General features: G+C 44.6%; 1 protein-coding gene across 8 annotated transcripts in view; it reads right to left on the reverse strand.

The window, feature by feature from the left end:
• Positions 1-14,560, reverse strand: part of DMD (dystrophin) — a 2,018,590-nt gene that overhangs the window by 234,774 nt on the left and 1,769,256 nt on the right. The gene's annotated exons all lie outside the window — the stretch shown is intronic.

The following is a 14,560-nucleotide window of genomic DNA, read 5'->3' on the forward strand; positions in this document are numbered from 1 at the left end:
TCCCACGAACCGTAAGATGATGACCTAAGCCAAAATCAAGAGTCAGACACATACACGACCGAGCCATGCGGGCGCCCCTCTTTCCTTCCTTCTTGATGATCAAAGTATAAAAAAGAAAAGAAGAAAATCACTTCGATTTATTGGGCCTACAATACTGGACCCAAACATTTTAAAATAATTTGCAAGACAGACCAAGAGCCCCAATCTCCTGCCTATTTGTTTTACTCTCATTTTTAAAGAATCATATTCGAGAGCTCTGAGGACTCTTGTTATTTGCCTTTGCTTTCTCATCTCAGATGAGTTCTACAGGCAGCGTACTGTTTGCAGAGACCTCCCTTCTTTCGTGCCAAGAGACGTTTCTTCATTCATTCACAAGATACAAGAATGTAAGTTACTTGCCCGTGAAGACAGAGATGTTGGTTATCTTATTCGTAGTTTAGTCCAGGGCCTAATACCTAGGAGATGGTCAACAAATATTTGATCAATGTGATGAGTGGAAATACTCCTTGAGTTCCTGTTATCTGTTAGGTACTATAGACCTAGTAGTAAGTATGAGTATCGTAGACTGGAGAGCAACATTTTGGGGATGATGAATGAACACCAAGTCATTCAACCAGATTAATGATAACACATTCTCTTCCCAGCGGTGACTATTTCCCAAAGCTCAGTCCACGCTTCTGTGCGTTCTGAAGGATATCCTCATTTCATTTTTGTCCAAAGTTGCTTTAAATAAGTCAAAAAGAAGGGAAAAGGAGAGAGAGCATCGGGGCTCCCAGAAATGATTTCAAGTAAATTTATCTACGTGCAAATGTTACTAAGCTTTATTTTCAGTTCTCAAGGGCTTCCACTTTTTCCTTTGACCTGTTAATTACTTTCATGTTTTCGTCTGCACTGGAAGTTTCAGGAGAGCCAAGGGGTCCCCCCCGATGTGGCAATACATTGCTAAACAATGTGATTTCTTCCTAGTGTCCAAGCGCTCTTACCGGGACTATGTGCATAAATCATGTTTACTCCAGTCTTGGGAAACGATGTAACTCGGCGTGTAGGTTTTGATTTTCTGGCTCTCAGTTTGTCTAGACCTTTGATAAATATCCATAGGCATGCAAGAACCAGACTTCACACCTACACTAATGAGCCCATAAAAAACCCCACAACCCTCTCCTGGTGCTGTGATGATCGTGAATAAACCATGCACATGCACGCAAATGACTCTCTACAGTCTATTCGTGAGTTTTCGTACCGAAATCTTATAGTGTGTACAGTTTTCTGCATGCATGTGTCTGTGTTGGGGAGGCCTTCCTAACTCATCTTACTTCCAAATCCCGACTTGTGATACTCACAAATATATGCCCAGACATTATCCTGGAAACTCTCTTGAGATTTACTACGGTGTCCATTAAAATCCATTCAACTAATTATAATCCTTTTCAGTTAAAATCCATTGTTCGAATTCTGATTCGTTTTGAGTTGTGACTGAAACAGATGGTCTCAGACAACGTTTGGAATGAGAGCTTCTGATGGGTACAGCTCAGCAGCTGAGGTCTCTTTCCCTTGACTTTCTTTATGTGTTTTCTTGACATTGAGACACTTAGGAGTTAAAAAGAGTTTCTAGCATTTGACTTCAGAAGAGATCATAGGAAAGTAACCTATGCTGACCGAAGGCTCACTCTGAGTACGAGCATAATTATTAGTTGATTTTGGGTGACTTATAGCATGGATGCTAATGTGTGCCATCCGAGACCATCATGAATCCACCTCTCTTCATGTTCCTCTCTGAGAGCTTTCCTCCCCCTTCTATTTTATATTTTTGTGTTGATCCCTTTCTTTCTTAATCTCTCTTTCTAAAAAAATTTTAGATTGAGAGCATTCACGTACACAAATTGGGGAGGGGGAGGGAGAGGGAGAGGGAGAGGGGGAGGGGGGGAGAGAGAGAGAGAGAGAGAGAGAGAGAGAGAGAGAGAGAGAGAGAGAGAATCTTAAGCAGGCTCTACACTCAGCACAGAGCCTGACTCGGGGCTTGATCCCACGACCCTGGGATCATAACTTGAGCTGCAATCAACCTACTGAGCCAGACAGGTGCACCTTTTCTTTCTAAATCTTTGACTCCTTTGCTTATTCTCTGCTTTCCCTTTGTTTTCTCCTCCACTCACCTCTCCACCTCCCACCAGCCCTTCCCAAATGTGTTCTATACAACCTACCAGCAAAGCACAGAGACTCCCAAACAGAGCCTAAAAGGATGTAGGTGTACCTGTGCCAGACAGGTGAGGCATTATGTCACTGGGAGCCTAGCCTCGAGCCAGCTGACGGGTGACACAATTTGCCGCTCCCAAATATGCCTAAGGATTATTTAAACTCATCATTATTTTTTTAATGTTTATTTATTTTTCGGAGAGGGAGAGTGACAGAGAGAGAGCAGGGGAAGGGCAGAGAGAGGGACACAGAGGATGTGAAGCAGGTTTCTTGCTGAGAACAGAGAGCCCAAAGTGAGACTCGAACTCATTAACCGCAAGATCATGACCTGAGCTAAAGTCTGATGCTTAATGGACTGAGCCACCCAGGCGCCCCTAAATTCATTATTTTTAAGAAACAGTAGGTACCGTAGAAGCTTAGACACCAGAAGTTACCCTTTTGTAGGAGACATTTACATTTCTAAGAGAAATCTGCATTTTAAGCATGTCTCCTGCTCTGTACCAGGAAGAGAAGTATGACTAAATCTCTAGAAACCCTTATCCACGGAGAAAGCAAAACTTAAATCTGCCTAGGAACCTTACTCTTGTTCACTGTGCTGTTCCTGGCAACCTCCCATAACTGCACCCCCCCCCCCCCAAACGCCCCAGCATCTTTCTTTTGTCCTCAGCGGAAAGTGGTATTTAAGGCAGTGGCTTGAGCCATTTCGATGAGTTGCTCAGTTTTCCTGGGTCTCTCCCAGGCATACATGTTATTTAACTCCTGCTTGCTTTTCTCCTGTTAATCTGTCTTTTATTACCGGAGGTCTCCACCAAGAACCTAGAAGGATAGAGGGAAAATTATTTTTCCGCTCCTGCATAGCCAATCGCTTCTCCAGGAACATCATTCCCCCTAATTCTGATGAACATCTCCATCCACTGGGGAGCACGGGAGGACAAACACCAAGCCCTTTGTCCATTGTTAAGCCTTCAGCTTTCACCTCTCTGATTTCTCAAATGCACCTTGGAAGGGTGTCTACTGATTTTCAGACTTGTGCCAACGATTCATCCTGTGATAATGGAGTCAGGTTATATCAACATTAAGTTGACTTCACAGACCCAAGTACCTTCAGGGTATCATTTAGTTTAATTCAGAAAAGCAGCAATCAACCTCCTATCCTGCTTCATTTGTCAAAATCTCCAGTTTTGGTTGCAACTATAGACTGTTACGAAAAAACGTGATGGGAAGGGAAGAGATCATAGGAAGCATTTCTTTTTTTTTTTTCCCTTTGGTCTCAAAGAGATAAAAGGTGAATGACTCTGCTTGGCTGATGTAACTTGATGCAGATTTTATCTTAAAAAATAGGTTTCCCTTTTAAAAGCTTTCCTAATGTATCTCATGATTTGCAGCAGGAACGAAAGTCAAGTGGCTCGCACCTTGCAACACCGTTACTTACATTAAATCATTTACCTATCAGTCCCAGCTATTTATTCTTGGGCTTGTATTTATCCCGCATTTGGAAGATACCATTCTCACAGAAATTTCCCGAGGCCGCTGTAGCATTCCCTTCCGGGGGCATTTTGGGCCCTAAGTAGCATAATGCTCACATGGTAATTACATAATTATCCCGGCTGGTGTTAGAACACGGGAGTGTTCCCAAGGACCAGAAGTGGCAATTTGAAATAATTATCAAGGGACTACATCAGAACCGGTACCGCCTGAAAAAAAGATACAACGTATATAGCTGTGAGCAAATCGTCCTAAAATACGAAATCAGGAGAACAAATGAGAAAAAAAAAAAAAAAGATCCAACGCCAGTAACTGCACCTGCTTTTGTTTCATGGCGAAACCCTTCTATTTTGGGCAATGATATACCCGCGGGTTTTCAGTGTGTTCTACTCGTCGCCTTTATAATAATGGCCCGGAAGGAGGATTTGCTCAAATATGCGCACAACAATCGTTACCCAAGGAAATCCACATTCCTTAAATCCCAAGCTACCCACAGCATTTCCAAAGCTTCCCGACCTCGACTCCCTTCACGGTTAATTCGACCGCGGATCCAAGAACCTTGCGTGCCAGGAGCCCCTGTTGGCGGTGCCCGGCTCTCCTCCCGGCCACTGAAAAGCGCCTTTCTCTGCTCTCACTGAGGCAGGGTTGCCAAAACAGCATCACGTCTTTCGCTACAGATCAATAAACCGGAAGGTCTCATCCACTGCACTTGCCAATTCTACAGCGTTCAGTCCTTCTCTCTCCTTTGCATATCAGAAGACAGGGCACGAGTTAAATGAAGAAGTACACTTTAGGTTTCTTAACGAAGGCCAGAGGATAGCGCCACGGCCCTCTATCGTGTCTTGGCGTGGATTTGCCAGAACTGGAGGTAAACTGGACGTGTCCTCACTCCCTGTAGTCTCTCGGGTCACTGCCTGGCCTTCTTTACACTCTCCAGGCTCAGCCCTCTCTTCCTCTCTCCCCCTGCCTCCCTCCTCCTTCACCACACCTCACCCCAACCCCGGAGGTGGTTTATAATCTCCTTGAACAGTCCTAACACTTCCCCGAACTAGTGGAGACATTTTCACTTGAAATCTAAAGCTTGCTTGCTTGCTTTCTTTCTTTCTTTCTTTCTTTCTTTCTTTCTTTCTTCTTTTAATGTGGCTTTACACGGTGCAGAAAACCACAGGGAAAAAAAAACCCCTCGAAAATACAAGGTGATCTTTTATAGGAGAAACAAAAGATCAAATTTCTAGGTCATCACGGAAGTAGGTATACTTCCTTGAGCAATAATCTGAAGTACTTTATGAGATTCTTCCTTTCACTAAAGCAAGAAATCCTAAAATCCATCAGGATATGTGCACTGTGCCTTGACTTTCTTTTTAATCCTCAAGTGAAACCAACACAGTAAAGTGTAATAAAAATGCATATAGCCCCAGGCTTTGTGCCTTAGCAAAGAGAGAAAAAATAAGCTTCTTGACTTAATATGTCTACTGTGAATAATCAGCCACCGCATTTGGGGATCTTGCTTTATAATCTTAACGCAGAACAGTGAACTCCATGTTCACGGTATGACAAGAATAAAGGATTTTTTTTCTTTCTTTCCAAAAAAAAAAAAAAAGACTTCCCCCATTTCCCAAACCAGATACATGTGTCAACTTAAAAGAAATGAAACCAGGGGCTGAAATCTCTTGAGCTTTATTAATACGTTCTCTGCATTTTCCCTGAAGGTGTCAATGAAGTGTGGGCAAGGAAAGAGAGCGGCCCTAGGCCGGGCAAGGATGTGGCTAACATTTATTCTGGAAGCCTTCTCAGCCCCGGTCCCAGATGTCTAGCCCGTCCTTCCCAAGGACTGGCTCCTAGCTGATTAATAAACATTCCCGGGAAGATCAATGATTGCTCATAACAGGCTTCCAGTAACCACAGCTGTGAATATTTGCATTTAAGAGCAACTTTAATTAAATAATTAAGCAATTAATTACTCAAATACTTATTGAGTGCTTGTAAGACACTTTGTTAGGAGAGGAAGGAGAAAAAAATAAATAAAAAGCCAAGGAGCCTATTTTTAATGCATTTACGGGTTAGATATTTACAAATAGGCATCACGAAATAGCACGGGAAAGATTTTAATGAACCACGGTCATTCTCCAATTTGACCGTGTGTCACCACTACCTGAGAAGTTTCTAAAAAACAGATGCTTAACTCTTCTCTAGAGTTTCTATTTTTTACAGTTTATTTATTTTGAGAGCGCGAGGGAGAGCGAGTGCACACTTGCACACGCGTGCAAGTGGTGGAGGGGCCGAGAGAGAGAGACAGAGAGAGAGAGAGAGAGAGACAGAGACAGAGACAGAGACAGAGAGAGTGCCAAGCAGGTTCTGCGTGAAGCCCAATACGGGGTTCGATCTCACCAAATTGTGAGATCATGACCTGAGCTGAGATCAAGAGTCAGACCCTTAACTGACTGAGCCACCCAGGTGCTCCTTCTCTAGACTTTCTGACTTGGTCCACTTGGGACTGGGCTTGAGAAGCCATACCTTCCTTTAAAGCTCCACCAGGGACTCTGACATCTAGCCTGTCAGGGAGCCACTGATAGAGTGGAAAGGCCACAAGTTCTACGGGTCAGTAAGACTGAGTCAGCACCCCTTACTGGCTCTGAGACCTTCAGCATCTCATCCAACCTTAGTTTCCTAATCTGTGAACAGAAGTACTCAGTAACAGCGACAGCAACACCAGCCATGGCCACCTTCACTGTGTTCCAAGCGGCATGCTTCTGTTTTCTAGGCAGACTTCATTTAAGGTTCTCCTATCCTTACTCGTAACATTTTCATCTTTTACATTAAATTTTTTAAACAAAAAATATCACGCTCAGAGTGGTGTTTTAGGATGAAGGGAGCCAGGGAGAAAAACAAGAGTATTACAGATCATGATGGATCAAATGTAAGGGTCCTAGAGAGAAGGAGGAGTCCAGGAGACTGCAGACTTTCATCCTAGGTGACAAGGACACGTGTATAAATCGGGAGGGACCCCCAGTGCGTTGGGGCAGAGTTCCATATGACAAACCAAAGCAGTCCACCGAGAGCGCTGTTGAGCAAAGACTAGATTGAACGATGGAAAAGTTACAGAGGGGGTGGCCGGGAATTCTCCTCAAAGCCCCTCACATCATTCATCCTGATGTTAGCAAGATTTCTGCTTGGGCAGAAATACTGTATTTGACTGAAAAAGACAACACGTAAAACATGTAACAGCATCGGCTGCAAAGTAAGCACCGAGTAGATGGGAGCTGTTACTTGCCCGGGTTAAAAGATGTGGACCAGAGCAAAATAGGGGTGGGGGTGGGGGTAAATTTGGCAGACATACCCCTGTGGAAAGTTCCAGATCTAACTTACGTCTTTTTATAATAAATACACAAGTCGGCCAGTTGGGGATAGCTAGGTGATTTCTATCTTTTAGCAGAGCCTAAACAAGTCTCGAGTGGAGAGCATGAACGGTGAGCTCAAGAATCAATTATTCTACAAGCATTTCCAAGTGCTGGTATAGACACTGTACGGGGTGTTCATCTTGTGGAGGGTGGCGAAGACAGGGCATGGGACACTCCTGCTCTCAAGAACCTGTGTCTTATGGGAAGAACACTGCACACAGGACAAATCAGAAACTCTTAAGTGCTGGTCTCTGTGTTACTGACCAATACAAGCATTCCTAATTTCTAGAGGTGAGAAAGCCACGAGGCCTAGAATAGTCTGGAAGGCTTCACAAAGGAGGTGACACACCCTAGATCAACCTAGAGTCTTTGTAGCTTAGCATCTCGCGTCCCCTGAGGAGTATTATTTTGAACAGGCATTTTGTATACCATGACTGACATCATCTTAATGGATTAAAGATTCCCCAGATTTCACACAGTATTGCTTCTATGGTTGAGTTTTTCTTTTATTTTGGTAAGCAAACACTTCGTGGCTCTCCTCCCTTCTTTTAAGCGTCTCGCATTTGTTTGCCAAGAGCTTTCAAAGTACACCGATCAGAATGGTTTGTTTTCTTGTCTTTTCTTTACTATGTCACAATAGAGGTATATACCGGTCCTACTTGAAAACGATCTTCTTGGGGCGCCTGGGTGGCACAGTCGGTTAAGCGTCCGACTTCAGCCAGGTCACGATCTCGCGGTCCGGGAGTTCGAGCCCCACGTCGGGCTCTGGGCTGACGGCTCGGAGCCTGGAGCCTGTTTCCGATTCTGTGTCTCCCTCTCTCTCTGACCCTCCCCCGTTCATGCTCTGTCTCTCTCTGTCCCAAAAATAAATAAACGTTGAAAAAAAAAATTAAAAAAAAAAAAAAGAAAACGATCTTCTTGCACTGATAACAAACTTTCTTCTAGACTTTTCCTAAAGTAATGTTAAACCTCATTCATAGAACTTTGAACATCTAGTCCTTGATCTAGGATTGAACACACATTTCACATCTTCGAAAAAACTTTTTTTTTTTTTTTTTTGCTAGTTGATCTTTTTATCCCTTCAGGCATTAACCAGTCTTTTTATTTTCTGAGCAGTTCTGGAGCTACATTCCCTGGAGGCCAAAGCATCTACGGCAAGGCTCAAAATGTAGAGTGCTCGAAGTTTGCTTTTGTTGTGTTATTTTTCAGTAGAAATCCCAGAAAGAAAACTATGTTATTGCATAGGAGGACGTGTGGCAGTAAATTTCTGCAGCTTTCACTCTAATTTGGAGCTTTTAATATTTCAATCTGAGCTGGCACTGACCTCTAACTTTGTAAGATGTGCAAAAGACAGAATACCTCGGAGTAAGCTTTCAGAGTCAACAAATCCACAGCGCAGGGATATTTAAACAGATCAGAAACTAGTATTTTAAAATAATACTTTCATAAGGCCATTTATATGCTAAACAGATGACTTCTCTTCTGGTCACCAAAGCAGGCTTTAAGGACATTACGTACTAAAGAGTAGTACATAAGGAGGGCCTGGGTGGGTCAGTCGGTTGAGTGTCCGACTCTCGATTTCAGCTCAGCTCCTGATCCCAGGGTCTTGGGATCAGGCCCTGTGTCAAGCTCTGGGCTGAGCTTGCTTAAGATTTTCTCTCTCTCCACCTCTGCCCCTCTCCCCAGCTCATGCGTGCACTCTCTAAAATTAAAAAAGAACACAATAAAAAATAAATAAGTATGGGGCGCCTGGGTGGCGCAGTCGGTTAAGCGTCCGACTTCAGCCAGGTCACGATCTCGCGGTCCGGGAGTTCGAGCCCCGCGTCGGGCTCTGGGCTGATGGCTCCGAGCCTGGAGCCTGTTTCCGATTCTGTGTCTCCCTCTCTCTCTGCCCCTCCCCTGTTCATGCTCTGTCTCTCTCTGTCCCAAAAATAAACGTTGAAAAAAAAAATAAAATAAAATAAATAAGTATTATACAAGTTAATCCAAATTGATATTGGTCTTAAAAACCTAGTTTTTCAGGGCACCTGAGTGGCTCAGTCAGCTGAGCATCTGACTTTGGCTCAGGTGAAAGCCACCTGATCTCACAGTTCATGAGTCTGAGGCCCGCACTGGGCTCCCTGCTGTAAGTGCAGAGCTTACTTTGGGTCCTCTGTCCCCCTCACCTCAACCCCCCCCCCTAATTTTTCAAAAATCCATGATTTGGATGTTTCACTAATTCAAGTTAGCTTTTCTGTCCGAAAGTTAAACGCGTTGGTTGGAATTTCAGTAACAAGTACTGATCGATGCAAATAAGAACAAAACAGTCATCATTAGGAATTTCTCAAAGAGAAAAGGTTTCCGTGGCCTCTCTGACTATGGATGTGCATATAAGGTAAGCCTTCTGATCTAAAGAGCAGGGTCTCAGCTTGGGCATCATTAATATTTTGGCCCAGGTAATGCTTTGTTGTCCTATCGTGTGCATTGGGGGGGGGGGGTGTCTAGCAGCATCCCTGACCTCTACTCACTAGATTCCAATAGCAACACCTCCCCAGCTGCGAAACACCAGAAACGTCTCCAGACTAACTAGTGGCGATGGAAAATTAACAGTCTCAAGTCCTATACAGACTATCCTCAGATCTGCCTAATTCAGGATCCCTTTCAACGGCAATCTTAGCTCTGCAGCTCCCCATGGGGCTGGCACAGCCTTCAGATGATCTGCACTGCAATTTAATGGCTACACCCGCCCAATCCTGCCTCTCCCCCCCCTCCGCCCCCCGTCCTTTTTTTTTTTTTTTTTCCGCAGGTGTTATTCTCCAATAAATCTGGCTTGGCATCTGCTTCCCAGAGGACTCAACCTGCAACACCAGTCAATCCATCAATTAGAGCATTCCATTCTCTTAGTCTAGATGGGCACTTCGTCTCTATCCGAGCCACTGAGAGTCAGGCTCTAAAGTTTCTAAATTCTTAAGTGAGAGTAGGTCGGCCTCTGTTCTGCTGGGGATGTTGAAGACGCTCAGAGATAGCAGAGGCACCGGCCGCATGTGGCTGCCTGAAAACCACTGCCGCTCCCATCATCCTTTGTTGCTTCTTGACTCAGGTCAGTTTGCAGCCACGGCCAAGAGTCCGACCTGATACACTCTACAATAAAGGGGAAACTACAGAAACATTTGAGAAAATGAACACTGAGCCTAGAAGTTGTTATAAATGAACTCAGGTTAATAACTATTAAGAGCTAGGTATACAGGTTGTTTAAGAATTACGAAGCGTTCCGCCTTCGTAAATCTAAAGCCACTTCATAAGAGGTGGGAGAGGGCAGGGTTATACCCATCCTAGTGTAACGATTCTACCAAGGGCTGCATTCATTCTCTGAAGACTGTCTCTCATCTCATCACAGAGAAACAGTAGATACCGAATACTGGAGAGCAGCTGCTACGAGGTCGTCGACGCGCATTCGTTTGTTTCCTCCCATGAGACTTTCTGCAAACGTGGGGGTACTCCTGCCCAGCACACCCCACCCCTTCTCATTTCCCATTCCTCGTTGCTAATATTAGGAAGAAGGAACATGTGCACGAGTGAGATATTTGACTTGAACCAATCTCTCAGGCTTGAGAATATTTCCATGTGTGTGCATTTAAGACTGAAGTATGCGCATTTCCGTACTTTTTTTTTTTAACAGAAAGGTTTCTTTGAAAATTCGAAGCCACCTTTGTCCACTCGAAGTGGAAATGAAAAGCTTCATTTGTGAAAAGCCGCACTGACTGGAGCTGCTGGGGATCGTTAGCGGGAGCTGGATCTTCAAAGGAGCTCCTGCGTTAGGAAGAGGCACTTGGAAATTTCCGCTAAGCGCTGAGCACCTGGGATTTGGTCATTGGAAAGGGTGTTCGCTTCAAGTTGTTTTAGATTCCAGGTATAAAAGATAGCATCTAGTATTTGTTTTTCTCACTCGGACTTATCTCACTTAGCCCGATGCCCTCAATATCCGTCCATGTTGTTGCAAACGGAGCATTACCTCCTTTCTCAGGTCTAAAGAGTAGTCCACAAAGGGGTAGGGGGATGGGAAAGATGGTGTTTAAGGGTACACACCTGCAACCAGTAGAGACCTAAGTCCTGGGGACACAGTGCAGTGATCACAGACAACACTGTATGACGAGAGGCTAGATTTTAACTGCCCCCAACACCGTAACAAACGTTCATCATGTGATACGGTGGAGATGCGAGCTAACACAACTACAGCTATCATACTGCAATATAAATGTATCAAATGAATACGTCGCACATCTTAAACTTACAGAATGTTACCTATCAGACGGAACTCAGTAACAAAAAAAAGGAAAACAAGGTTTTAGCTGTGGACAGACCCTCATAGTTATCCCGTATGCCTTTAAAAAAAAAAAATTATTCTAAGAGATTTGTATTATAGGCTCCCTGTTAAAATGAGGGTTGGGGCCCAGGGAATTCTGTGCTGTTCCATCGTGCGCATTAGGGGGTGCCCCGTTTTACTCTGTGTAGGAGAAGGTGCCTTACGTCAAGTGTCCATGAGTAGTCAGGCACAGCACTGGAATATTCCTCACCTCCTAGCTGGAGAGCTCGGTGTCTCGGTCAACTCTCCCGTTGTGTCAGAGGCAGCAGCGACGCACGCGGGGGAACGAGGCCACCCCCACGATGCGACGTAGGTTTTCCAACTCTTTCGCACTGCCTAGTTATTGGCGGGTACTCTTAAGAAGCAGAGAACTCTCAACCGGTTTTCGAACATAGCAAGATTCCTGGAAGCAGCCCTTTTTCTCTTTTTTCAAATGCCTAAGACCAAAAGGCTTTCTGAGTAGGATTTTAATTGCAAAAGGACCAAGTCATGGGCTTCTTGAGTTTCTTTAGATGCTGATCATATTACTCTGAGAGCTGGCACAGGGCCTGGATCTCTCAGGCTACGCCTCAGTGATGACACAACTGCAGTCACAGCGGCAGATTGATCTGAGCGGAGGAAGGGGGGGAACGGTATCTGTGAGACCCTCGAAGGTGGCTCTGAACCGCGGTGATAACTCAGTGGAAGGGGATTAGGAGAACGGCACTGCGCAGAAGGTCATTGTGTTGTTTAGTCTTCCCCAACCCCCTCGAAAGACTTTTTTAAAAGGAGGGAACTAAGTCGAAGGGGAAGTAGGGGATGGACGGAGGTGAAAAGTTGTGAAAATGGCTGAAACATTTTTAGGGACCCCGACTTTGTCTTGGTGCAGATGCTGAAATGCAGTTTGCTACTCACTCCTTCCTTTTCTAAGCTTTTCACCGTCACTGTCACGGTTTGCATTTGAGCTGTATGATAATCACTGCATTTTCCCTTCAATGCCCTTTTGTATTTGTGTGTGTGTGTGTGTGTGGGTGGGTGCGCGCGCGCGCGCTTTAGACTGTTCCTATCTCTCCTTGATGCTTGGTCTTCTATTCGAAGCTAGTTTTCCCCTCTTGTTGCTGCATTTCACGGCTGCCTTCTGTGACAACATGACTGCCTTTTTCTCCATCCATCTCTCTAAATTAGGGGGTCCTCTCCTCCTTTTCTAGGCAGCAACCTCTCTCCAGCATGATGTCTTCACTTTTCTGTGTTGTAGTCTCTTTTGTGATTGGCCCATAGCAAAATGAAACTTACGAGAATCCAATTCTAAAAGCACTTTAGAAGGACGGAATCTTATCATTTACTCCCCGAATCACTGTCATCAGTAGAGTTGGAGCAGAACGGTATTCCATTTGGGGGCTCATTGGATAAGTATGAGTTCAACTTGGCGGCCATAAAATAATTGGGGAAAATTTTTGCTCCTTTCCCCGCTGATAGCTCAGAACTTTGCGGAGCTGGAAGAAAGGAAGCAAGAACCCACCTTGCTTCTTTATTTCTGATGACGTGTGGCAGAAAAATAACACGTTTTTCCATTTAAATTGTGTATATACTGCCTAACATTTTCCTGGGCCTTTTATGAGGATCAGTGCAATTTCATTTTCATTTCACAGATTGTGCAGCTTCATTTTGGAAAATCGGACTACTTGCCCAAGGAAGGATTCAATGTTTCCAGAGAACCTAGCATTTTCTGTCTTGCGGAATACCGAACTTAGATCCTGTTCTAATGACTGTCCCTGTGACTTTAAGTCCTATGTAATGAAAATGTTTCCATGTTCCTGCTGATGTGGGTCTGAGGAATTCTGACAATCAACAATAATAATTGTATAAACGTGAACATTTATTGAGTGTTGCCTTTGTGCCAGGCACTGCGCAAAGTGCTTTGTAATGATTATTTCACATTTGACCTTCCCCATGACCCCATGAGTTAAGCATACACATGCTCTGGGCGTATCAGAATTATTCACATTTGGTGGCTGATTTAAAAGATTCTTATTGTGCTTATTCTCCTGACCACTCCGGTGACACAAAGCCTGTCCTGCTTAGAAGTCTTGTGTTATTCTTTTATCGCGTACGGAGGATGAGAAAAATAAACAGGTCTTCCACCGACCGTCACAAGAAAGACGGACACTGCTGACGCCCTGTTGCGCTTTGGGGTCTGTGGCAAATACCTCTGGTGCTTACGTCACATCTTGTCGGCCCAGTCCTGATTCCAGTGTCATCAGCTCTGGACAGTTTTCGGCAAACTGAACCTCATCTTGGGTAGCCAGCGTCCCACCGCAAAAGCCCCAAGTCTTCCTGTTTTCTACCCCGGGGTTTTTCTCCAACGCCATGGGTGCTGGCTCCTGGGTGGACAATCACAGCCAAAGGGGGGTTTGCGCTTTGGCCGCAACCCTCAGACTCCAGCTGCCTGTATTCACGTGTATCTTATTCTGCACCCTTCTCATGTGTTCCAGAGGAGAGCTTATCTTTCTTTGTTGTCTCATTTGTCTTGCTTCCTTTCTCCTGCTTCTGAGAGTCACATCCTAGATAAGCTTCTGCACCCAAGTCTTTGTCTTAATTCAGGGACGGAGTAACCCTAAGACACCAGGTCTTGGGAACGTTTCACTTCCAGTAAACATGGACACTTGGAGAACGCAGATATGGACACTAGTAAAAGAGAATTTAAGACCCTGTTAGTCAATCAATAAATATTTATGGTGAGTCAGGGATTGTGGTAGGTGCCCCTGCTGAAGCTGGAGATTTAACCCAGGGTCTGGTGAAAAGGCTTCTTGGAACCTCTGCCTTAGGGCAGCCTCAAACGATAGAAAGAGTTGAACATAAGGAGAGTAACTCAATCAGATGTGAATTTTTGGAGGATTGCTACTGCTGCACTGTGGAGAAGGGATTGAGAAGCAAGACCAAAATCAGGGCGAAAAGCTAGGAGGCTGTGTAGCATTTGAGGCACAAGATGCTGAAGGCAGGGGAGAGGGGAAAAAAGGGAATGGATTTGAGAGATGGGTTGGGGACAGAGCCGACAAGACTTGGTAACAGATATGTTAGATTTAAGGTAAAAGTGGATTCTGAGATAATGACTTGGACAATGGAGTTTTCTACCTCGGGCAACTGGTGAAAGGCTGTTTAACAAGAA

This window comes from Prionailurus bengalensis, chromosome X, assembly GCF_016509475.1.
Source record: "Prionailurus bengalensis isolate Pbe53 chromosome X, Fcat_Pben_1.1_paternal_pri, whole genome shotgun sequence".
In the NCBI taxonomy this organism is placed as follows: domain Eukaryota; kingdom Metazoa; phylum Chordata; class Mammalia; order Carnivora; family Felidae; genus Prionailurus; species Prionailurus bengalensis.